The 10,098-nt window shown below is 59.4% G+C and overlaps 1 protein-coding gene across 6 annotated transcripts in view; it reads left to right on the top strand.

The window, feature by feature from the left end:
- Nucleotides 1-2,267: 2,267 nt before the first annotated feature.
- KANSL1 (KAT8 regulatory NSL complex subunit 1) overlaps nucleotides 2,268-10,098 on the top strand; it is a 79,969-nt gene continuing 72,138 nt past the window's right edge. The window contains exons 1-2 of one of the 6 annotated variants that reach the window (XM_064399820.1): nucleotides 2,268-2,308; nucleotides 2,804-2,947. The gene's annotated coding sequence lies outside the window, so the exon portion shown is untranslated. Of the gene's footprint in view, nucleotides 2,309-2,359; nucleotides 2,948-8,032; nucleotides 8,414-10,098 lie in introns of those variants that run through there. The other 5 variants (XM_064399824.1, XM_064399822.1, XM_064399819.1 and 2 more) reach the window with 5 other exon arrangements.

The following is a 10,098-nucleotide window of genomic DNA, read 5'->3' as shown; positions in this document are numbered from 1 at the left end:
TTTTGCTTTACTTGATTTTTTTTTTAATTTCAAAAATTGTACAGTCCTAGGGGGAAAAAAAAGTCTTTTCTGTTAATATATTTGCAATTCATGAAAGGATGTGGAAAATCCAAATAAATTACTTTGAAAAGCAGGCTTAGCCCCAGGTGCTTTGGGTCAGGGGTGGGATTTGCCCTTGAGGAGTTGGGAAAGGTTTAAGGGCACCTTGGGGTGCACAGGGCTTTTTTTTGCAGCCTCCAGGTGTCACCTGCAAATCTACCACAGCCTTCCACGTGGGCTCAGGGTCCTGGCTGGAATTTGGGTGAGCTGGGAGGTGTGACGTGGGTGTGAGGAGCTGGAGCCCCTCTGAGCCAGGCTGGAGAGCTGGGGCTGCTCACCTGCAGAGGAGAAGCTCCAGGGAGAGCTCAGAGCCCCTGGAAGGCCTGAGGGGGCTCCAGGAGAGCTGCAGAGGGACTGGGGACAAGGATGGAGGGACAGGACACAGGGAATGGCACTGCCAGAGGGCAGGGAGGGGTGGGATGCTGGGGAAAATCCTTCCTGGTGAGGCCCTGGCACAGGCTGCCCAGAGGAGTTGGTGCTGCTCATCCTCACTCTCCATCCTGCAGCCACAGGAGACTCAAGAAGCTCTCAGGTATGAAACAGATTCGTTTTATTTTCTTTTTTTTCTGCCTTCCATAGCAGGTCCCTGCCCTGTGGCTGCAGCTGTTGTTGCTCAGCAGAGAAATTAATTATCACAGTTTCTTCCACTTCCAGACCTGGAGGAAAAGCTTCCCAGGCAGAAATTCCTTCTGCTGCATGTAGACACCTTGGATTGAACCTTCACCACTCATTTTTGCCCAGCCCAGTCCAGTAATTTCTGAGAGCTGAGTTTGGCTGTAGAAGCAGCCCTGAGATGAACCCGTTCCTGGCTGCTTCCCCCTCTTTTCCCCGTGGTCCTGCTGCTCCTGGACATTTGTTCCTGTGTCTGGGGGTCTCTGAGAGCAGGGAGGGCTGAGCTCTGGGCTGGGGGATGCAGCTGGGCTCAGCCTAGTGCTGGACCCGGGCTTTGCTAGGCAGGCTGAGCTTCAGAGCCTCCAGAGAAAGGCAAAGCAGTGGTGAAGGTGGATTTGTCCACGGTTCCAGGCTGAACCACGGCTGTGGGGTGAGCACCAGGAGCTGTTTAGGAACACCTGCATCTTACTGAGGTTTGCACTTGTTCTGCAACATCTTATTTTCTGTCCCTCTGTCCAAGCCTGTGACTTTGTTTGAGAGCTGATCCATGAGCACAAACTTTTGTTTTTTTTATGGAGCAGAACTGGGGTTTCTTTAAGGCAGGGATCCCAGTGCTTTTAAACTTTTGTCACCTCAGATTAAGGTTATAGTCTGGATTTTTCTGGCTAACCAGGAAAAACAGCCTGGTTGTTTCATGTTCCCCGGGGAAGGAGAGCAAGGACAGTGTCTGTGGGGACAGGGACTGCAGCTCTGTGTGGGATCAGCCTGGACACCTCTCCAAGCATGCTTGGAGCACCTCAAACTTCCTTCCAGTCCTGAAAGGAGCTTGGAAAAAACAGGGAGCGTAACTTTTTACACAGGCAGATAGAACAAGAGGGGGAACCCTTTTAACCTGGCAGAGAATTGGATTAGATGTCAGGAGGAGATTCTTTGGCAAGGCCTGGCACAGGGGGGCTGCCCCTGGATCCCAGCAGGGCCAGGCTGGGAGCACGGGGACAGTGCAAGCGTCCCTGCCATGGCACTGGATACAGGCCCAGGGCCACGCCGGGGCCACGGGCCGTGTGTCACCGGTGGCCCGCGGGCCCGGTGCCACCCGTGCCCGGTGCCCGGTGTCCCCGGCGCTCCGCAGCCCTCCTCACCGGGGCTCGCTGTCCCGGCAGCACCTCCTGGTTCCCGGGCAGGTCCCTCCCGCACGGGCCACGAGTGGCCTGGCCCCGCGGGGCGTCCCCCGCCTCCCGCCCCGGTGCCACCGGCGGGTCACCGGCGCCCCGCGCCCGGGGCCGCCCCGAGCCCCCCGCCCGCCGCTCCCGCGGCCCGCCCGGCCCCGCGGTGTCCGCAGGGGGCGGGGCCGCGGCCGGGACCCCCCGCGGGGGCCGGTGCCGGTACCGGGGGGTCCCGGGGCGGGGGGCGGCGGGCGCGGGGGGGGGAGGCGCGGGGCAGGGGCCGAGCGGCGGCACGGCATCAATCACCGCCCGCCCCGCCCCCCCGCGCTGATTGACGCGGCCGCAGCCAATGGGGCGCGCCCATGCCCCGCGCGCAGCCAATGGGCGCGGGGGAGGGCGGAAGGTCCCCGCTTGAAGGCGGCGGAGCGGCGCAGGTAGGAGCGGGCGGGGGGCGCGGAGCGGGCGGGGGGCGCCGGCGGGGCCGCGCACGGCCCGGGGGTCGCGGCCCCCGCGGGCAGCCCCAGCCCCGGCCCCCGCTCCCGCAACTTGGCCGCGGGCGCCGGGCCGCGGCGGGGCTGTGGGGGGGCGGGCGGCCGCTCCCGCCCGGGAGTTGGGGGTCGCGGGCAGGGTCGCGGCGGGCCCGGGGCGCCGGGAGAGCTCGGCCCCGCCGCGCTGCCCCGGGGGGCCGGGCCCGGCCGGCTCCGTGCGGAGCGGGGACCCCCCCGCCCGCCCCGCGCCTCCATTTTAGCCCGGGGAAGGCAGGCCGGGCCCGGGGGGCTTCGAGAAGGATCGGGGGTGGCGGCAGCCCCCGCGCCCCGGGCCGCGCTGCCAGCGCTGCCGGGCCCGGCCCCGCCGCCGGCCCGCCCGGGATGGAGGTAACGGTGGGAGGGGGCGGCGGGACCCCCTCGTGACAGCCTTTCTGTCCGCAGCTCCTGGGCTCTCCCACCTCCTCGAGTAAATAAATAAGAAACTTGCATCCCGCCGGCGGAGGCTGGAAGGAGCCGGAGGCCGTCCCCGTGCTGCCCACCTGGAGCGCAGGTGTGAGGATGGGCCTGGCCGAGATGCCCCGCAAGGTACGTCCCGGCTGCTCGGGGCTCTCCGGTGCCCGGTGCCGGCCCGGTGGGCCGTGCTCAGGTGCCTTGGCAGGTGCTGGGCTGGTTCCTGACCGTGCAGGATGACGCTGGAGCCCTGCACGTAGTTTCTTGGCTGATGCAGAAGTTTAAAATGGAGGTTTGGTGTTATGGCTGGGAGTGTGGATTCATCCTGTGTGTGTGTACAGGGTGTTTTTCTCTCCAAAGCCATTCCAGTGCTTGTAGTGAAGAGATGTGGAGGCTCCTCTTGGGAGCATGTGTGTGTATTTACAGATGTTACCTGTCCTTGTGTGCAGCAGCATCCAGACATCAAGGCATGACTTGCCCAGAAAAAGAAAGATCTGGTTTTTTTTCCCCTCTCTTTATTGTGTTCATCCTTAAACCCCAGGTTTACACTATAAGGTCCTTTTAACTTGCTGATTTGATCTGGTTTGTGTATGTGTTTATAGTATCAAAAGAGTTTTGTGTACACCTGTCAGAGGGGTCTTGGCTTTGTCCTGTGAAAACCAAAGGTCTAAAGGTGGAGTTTCCTGCTCACATTTCTGTCCCTTTGGTTTCCCCGTGTGTGAGGCAGCCGTGCTGCTCCTGGGTCTGGAGTGGAGCCTGGTGGGGCTTTGCTGGTGCTTCTTCAGAAAAGTGATCTCTTGCCTTGCTGATGTTGTTGCACATTAAAAATGTGTCCTAAACACTCAGGTACAGGAATCGAATTCTGTGCAGCTGAATAAAACCTGAAGTGCTAAATATTTCCCTCTTTTCATAAATCTACAAGCCAAAGCAGCCTGACTTTTGGCCAATTATTGAGGCTGCTTTTAGACAAATTTTCTTGTAATGAGAAAACCAAAAATCTTATCTCAATCCGTTCACACTGACCTTACACAAATCTGCTGTGGTATCTGATCTCCAGTTGGCCAACACAGCAGCAAAGCTCTTGCTCTTTGTACACAGAATAACAGTGAGTTATTTTGTGGGCTTTAAAAATGGAATTAAATCTCCCTGTTGTGGTTTTGGAGGTTATCGTGGAATACCTTGGAAATCTGTGTTGCTACAGCTCCTGCTGACACTGGTGGGAATTAGCAGAGAACTTCTCTGGAGACTGGTCTTCATTTCCAAAGTGCCATGTGCTGATGTGTTGGGGTTTGACGTGTGGCTGTGTGGATCCTCACCCACGTGGGGTGTTGTCAGTGTCCCATTTGTCCCCATCCTAACAGGCTGCAGTCTGGAAAACTGGAGGAGAAAACCCAGTAAGATTTCAGAGAGCTGTAGGCCCTGTGGGATGGGGAGATGGGGCTGGTTTGGGAGGCTGCGGGAGGGCGGGGCAGGGCTGGAGCAGGGCAGGGAAGGGCCCCGGGGAGGGTGCCCTGGGTCCTGTGTGCCTCCTGTGAGAGGGAAGGAGCCGAGGGAAGAGCAGTGCCTGGTGTGCTGCTGGGGCACTCAGCGGGTCCGGCCGTCGGGAGTCCAGGTGTCAGGGTGTCCAGCTGTCTGGCCACTGGTGTGTCTGGCATTTGGGGTGTCCAGCTGTCAGGATGTCTGGCCGTCAGGGTCTCCAGCTGTCTGGCCACTGGTGTGTCTGGCATTTGGGGTGTCCAGCTGTCAGGGTGTCCAGCTGTCAGGGTGTCCAGCTGTCCAGCCGTCAGGATGTCCGGCCGTCAGGGTCTCCAGCTGTTGGGAGGCCGTCGGGATGTCTGGCTGTCCAGCCATCAGGGTGTTTGGCCATTGGGATGTCCAGCTGTCCGGCCGTCAGGGTATCCAGCCGCTGGGGTGTCCAGCTGTCCAGGTGTCCAGCTGTCCAGGTGTCTGGCCATTGGGCTGTCTGGCCACTGCATCCCCCAGCAGTTCTGCTGAAGGGTGTTTGCTTCTGGAGAGGAGGATCTTGCTGGACCTTGATTTTTGGAGTGTGTGGAGCGTGTCACAGGTTGAATTGCTTCACAGCTCTGCCAGGACCTGCCTGAGGGGCTGTTCTCACCGGTACCCCCCACTTGTGTTCACACTCCTGGTATTGTCACAGTTTGAAATGTTTTATTGTCACAGAAGAGACAAGCTCAGCTACAGCCCTTGAGTTCTGTGAAGCTCATGACCCAGAGCTCCTCAGAGGGCAGGAGGTTGTGGGAGCAGAGGAGCAGGAAGCCCTGCCTGCTCCTTCCCAGGGGAACGTGCTGCTCCAGCTCTGGCTGTGCCCACAGAACGGGGACTCACTGCCTTCTCCTTCCCATTGCCATTTCCCTGTGGTGCCTGGGCTCTGATTCTCCCATGCTGGACTTGTCATAGGAAGTAAGAGCAGGTAGAGTCTCATCACTCTGGTTTTTAGTGCCATCCACCTTTCCCACATACAGGATGCTTCCCAAACTGAAATAGCATGGGTTTAGGCTCAAAAATCATAAATAATAAGTTATTTTATGTACAGGTATGCAGATACTTATTGTATAGAGACTTAAATTTCTGAGACAGGTCCAATTAGAGCAAGTAACGAGGATTAATATGTGGAAAGATGAGGTAACAATTAGGTGTGAGTAGCTGGGTACACAGCCCTCACCAGATATTGTGGTTTGAGTGTTCTGGGTGCTTGGCAGAAGAAGACAATTCAAAGAATGATGCTGTAAAAATGAGGCTTCACTGGGGAGAGCTGCTCTTGTTTATGGGGGGCATCTCCAGGTCAGGAACATCCTGTGTGAGGGACAGGTCCAGGCTGGTCCAGGAGTGGCCAGGTGACCAGTTGTGGCACAGTTTTGAATGGGAAACTGAGACTGGCAGGAGCACAGAAGATACCTGTCAGAGACCAAAGCTGTGTGATTTTACACTGCACAGCAGTTTTTGCTACTCATCTCCAGATCAGGCTGGACGATGGAAGCTGCAGCTGTGTCTGAGCTGCAGGAAGATCCAGACCTGTACTGGAATCTGGGCTCTTGCTCTGTGCCTCAGCAGAAAATCCTACACTGCACAGTGAACAAAAGATCAGAAGCTTTATTGCACAGGAATTTATTTTAACTTCCTCCACAACAGATTGTCCTCTCTCCTCTGTTCCAGTATAAAACCACATTTGTCGCTACTTCTTTTTAGCTGAGCTCCAATTCAAGGTAGATTAAAAAACCAATAATATCAGAGGTTTGCATGCCATCCTAGGGTCCTGTGTCCAGGGTTCCTAAAGTTCTCTCCAAGTGAAACGAGGAGATCAGGAGAGACTGTGCAGCTGCTGAGTTCCTCATGCAATTGTCTTTCAGAAAAGGTATTTTTGTTACCCTTAAGAATAGACAGTGTGACCCTGTTGGGTGCTGGATGTGGGGCTGCTGATAACACACTGCCCTGCTGTCCTCCTTGGCACAGTTTCATCACTTGAAAGCCGTGTTCAAGGTCTTCTCTACATTCATTTTTTTAAGGAACTGCACAAGAGTGCTGAGCCTGGGGTGTGTGGGGATGGGGAGTGGCCATTGAGGGACACCTGGGACTGCAAGGGACAGCCCAGAGTGGGGCTGGTTGTCTGCAGTTCCCTGCTAGGGCATAAAAACCAGCATTATTCTCTCTGCTGTCCTTAGCTGAATATTTTTCTTGGAAAAACATTTGGGTATAGCTGCGTTTTGAGCATTTGTGTGGTCAGCAGAGACCTCTGGGTGGCTCTGGCTGCAAGCCCAGGTGGTCTCACACACCCTTAGAAACATGATGAAATGTGAATTTCCTGGCCCAGAAAATGTAATGACAGTGCTGTGTTGCGGTTTGTTGAGCAATATATTGGATTTTAAAGAGTAGCAGTAGTGCCTTGCCTCTGTATCTCCAAATGGTTTTTAGAGGCACGTGGTGGGATTCCCATGCAGGGCCAGGAGTGGACTCTGATCCCTCCCAGCTCAGGGTATTCTGCAATTGCTTTTGTGGTATTGAAATGCCATGTGTGGTGCTGGGACTGGAATCACGAGGAGGAAATAAACTGTGTGTGCTGCATAACCCAGGCCCGGATTGCGAGTACTGGAAGGAGGATTCCTCCTCACCCAGTTCTGCAGTCGAGCAGGACAGGTTTTGTTTTCAGCTCCCGGTGGCAGTGAGCACAGCTGGCACTGCTGTGCCCTTTCCCTTTGCAGGCAAACCATGGCATAAAACACTTTTTTTCTTGGCAGAGCCGCTGGTGCTGCTGCTGTAGGGGCGGCAGAGCAGTGTTCTGTCTGAGAGACACGCAGAGCAGGGAATTGCTTTCCTGGCAGGAATTACAGCACCCCGAGAGTGCCGGGCTCAGTCAGCGTCACCCTGCTGAAGGGGCCAGGCTGAAGGTCAAAGAGGGGAAATGTTTTCTGTTGTCCCGAAGGAACGCGAGCTTGCTCTCGGTGTGCCCTGCGTGAGGGAGCCGCTGAGGGGGGACAGCAGCAGGAGCCCCGCCGGCCGGGCTGCCAGCCCTGCGTGTCCCCACAGCCTGCCCGGAGCCTGGGCGCTGCCTGGAGGAGCTTTTGGGGCGATTTCCTGGCTATAAATCTGAGGAGCGTGGCGGGAGCAGTGCGGGCCGGGCCGGCAGCGAGCTCCCGGCGCTGCGGCCGCGCACGGCACAGCGCCACGCGCGCTTGCGCGGGGAAACGCTTAAACGGCGAAGGTTGTTTGTTTTATTTCTCCCGGGAGCGCGCTTGCGGTGGCAGAGCGGGCAGCGCCGTGCGTTTTGGGCAGGAAGCGGTTAAACCAGCGAAATTTCGGCAGCGCCGCGTCCCGCGCGTCCCCGGGGGCCGTGCGGACTACAACTCCCGGCGTGCCCCGCGCGCCGCCGCGGGCTCCCCCTGGCGGCGCCCGGCAGCCGCGGAGCCGCGGCGGGCGGACAAAAGGCGGCGGGTCCGCCCCTCCCTCCCCTTCCCCGCCCTGCCTCCCCGCCGGCGGCGGCGGCGGCGCCGGTGCCCGCCCTCCCCTCCCCTTCCCCTCCCCTCCCGCACTGCAGCTCCTCCGCGCGGCCGCGGCGGGCGCTCGGCGGGGCCCCCCGGGCTGCGGGCGGGCGCGGGTTGCGCTGCGCGGCGCGGCCGCCGGGGGCGCTGCGGCGGCGCCCCCCCCCCCCGCCTCCTCGCCGTCCTCCTCCTCCTCCTTCCCCCCGGTGCATTCTCCGGCTGACGGGAGGGGGAGGGCAGGGAAGGAGCCCGGCCGCCATTTTCGAGCCGCGCCGCCGCCGCGCTCGCCCGGAGCAGGGGGGGAACCGGGCGCGCCGACGAGAAGCGCCGCAGCGCCCGCTCCGCCCCAGCGCTCCGAGCCGGGGGCGGGGGGGCCCCGCTCCCCCCCTCCCCCCCCACCCACCCCCAGCGCTGCGGCCGCCGAGGGAGACGGGCGAGCCCATCCCCCGTTCCGCCGGGGCGGGCGGGGGGGGCGCCGGGGGTGGCGGCGGCGGCGCCGCGCCCGCCGCCCCTCGTCCCCGGCGGGGGCCCGCCGGGTTTGTTTGCGAACTGCGCCCGTTTCGCCGCGGCCGAGCCCGCCCGGACCGCGCTCGCCGCTCGTCACGTGGTAGGTGCCGCTCGCCCCGCGCCCGCCGCCCCGCGCCCGCCGCCGCCGCCGCGCCTCCCCCGCCGCCCCTTTGTTAGAGCCGCCGCGCCCCGCCGGGCCCCGCCGCCGCCGCGCCCCAACTTCTGCCAGCCCCCCCCCGCTCTCTCCCCTGCCTTTCCCCTCCGCGGTGCGGCGGAAAGTGCGGGGGTCGCGGCGGGAGAGCCGCCCCGCACTCCCCCCCCCGCCCGCCGCCCCCGGTGCTGCGTCTCCCCGGGGCGGGGGGGGCGCTCCACATTGAAATCCCGGCCCCGGGGGTCCCGCAGGGTCGGGCCGGGGCCTCTCACGTGGCCGGTGCCCCCGGGGAGGGGAAGGGACGGGCCGGGAGGGAGGAACGGGGGAACGGGGCGGGGGGGGCACGGTTCCCTAACCTGGTGGGAAAGGGGGGCTGGGGTGGTGGTGGGGGGGGGGGGGGGGCACACGCGAAGTTTTAAAAGTAAACAGAAAAAAAAATTAAATTGCATAACCTCAAAGCTTGCAAAACGCGTGGAGGGAGCAGGTCCCGCGGCCCCAAATCCGGCTGGAAAATAGGAGCGGAGCGGTGCCGGTAATCCCGGTGGGCTGTCACCGGCGGGAGCCGTGTCACCGGGCGCTCTCCCTGCTCCCGGGGTGCACAATAGCGTCATTTTCCAGGTGGCTTCCAGCTCCCAAAACCGTTTCCCTGTATTTACTTTCCAGCCGCATATTTTGTATTTTATTTATTTCGGACCGGCCCTGCCGATCCAGGATGATTTTCCCCAAAACAGGCTGGCAGAGTCCGGCTATCCTGAAATGCTTTCTGTGATCCCTACGTGTGTTTACTTCTATCACGGGATTAGCATCTTCCAGTGCTTGGTTCCGGAGAAATTTCCATCATTTGGGGTATAAATGGGGGTTATGTAGGAGGAAAAATATAGCGGTTAAATATACTGGGAACTAAACTTATTTTCTCCCCAAAAATCAGACCCACCTTCCAAAGCGAGGTGTCATCTCTTCTCCTTGAATTTGTGTCCAGGTGGAGCAGAAGGCAGGCACTCCATAGATTATATTCCCTGTTATGTAAAATGCACTTGAATGACAAACTGTAGTTTTCCATGAAACCGGTCAGGATATGGGAGGAACTGCAGGTTTTTTATTTGTTTTGACTGACCATTATATTTTGAACTGGTTCGGGCCATGATGTTGGTGGTTACATCATGTCATGTGTTGTGCACAGGGTGCTTTGTGCCCGTGGAAATAAGGTGAGGAGGAAGCTGATTCTGGCCGGGCAGGACCCGCTGCGGGTCGGTGCCGCTGCTGCGGGGGATAAAGCACTTCTGGGGCTGGCCCAACATTTCTGCGTGTGCCCCTGAACCTCCGGCAGTCCAGGGATCCGTCTGCGTGCAGGCGTTTTCTCTTTAAAACCATATTTGTCCTTTTTATAGCCTTTGTTTTCATGGAGGAACCTCTGATGCTCTTCCCTGCTTTAGCGTATCCTCTTGGATTTCCATTCTGGCACGGGAACAGCGACGCTCCTCAGGCTGATTATATATATATATATTTTATTTTTTTTTTTTTAATTGAGAAGTCAGCAGCGTTTTAAATCTGGTGGAGGGGGCAGTGAGGAGAACCGGGGTAGCCCTGGGCCGGTTCCGTGCCCGGTTCTGTCCCCATGCACCAGGGACGGGCGG

The sequence above is a fragment of the Passer domesticus genome, chromosome 27 (genome assembly GCF_036417665.1).
Source record: "Passer domesticus isolate bPasDom1 chromosome 27, bPasDom1.hap1, whole genome shotgun sequence".
NCBI classification, from domain to species: Eukaryota; Metazoa; Chordata; class Aves; order Passeriformes; family Passeridae; genus Passer; species Passer domesticus.
Note: the sequence above shows the minus strand (reverse complement) of the source record. Positions and strands in the feature narration are given on the sequence as shown.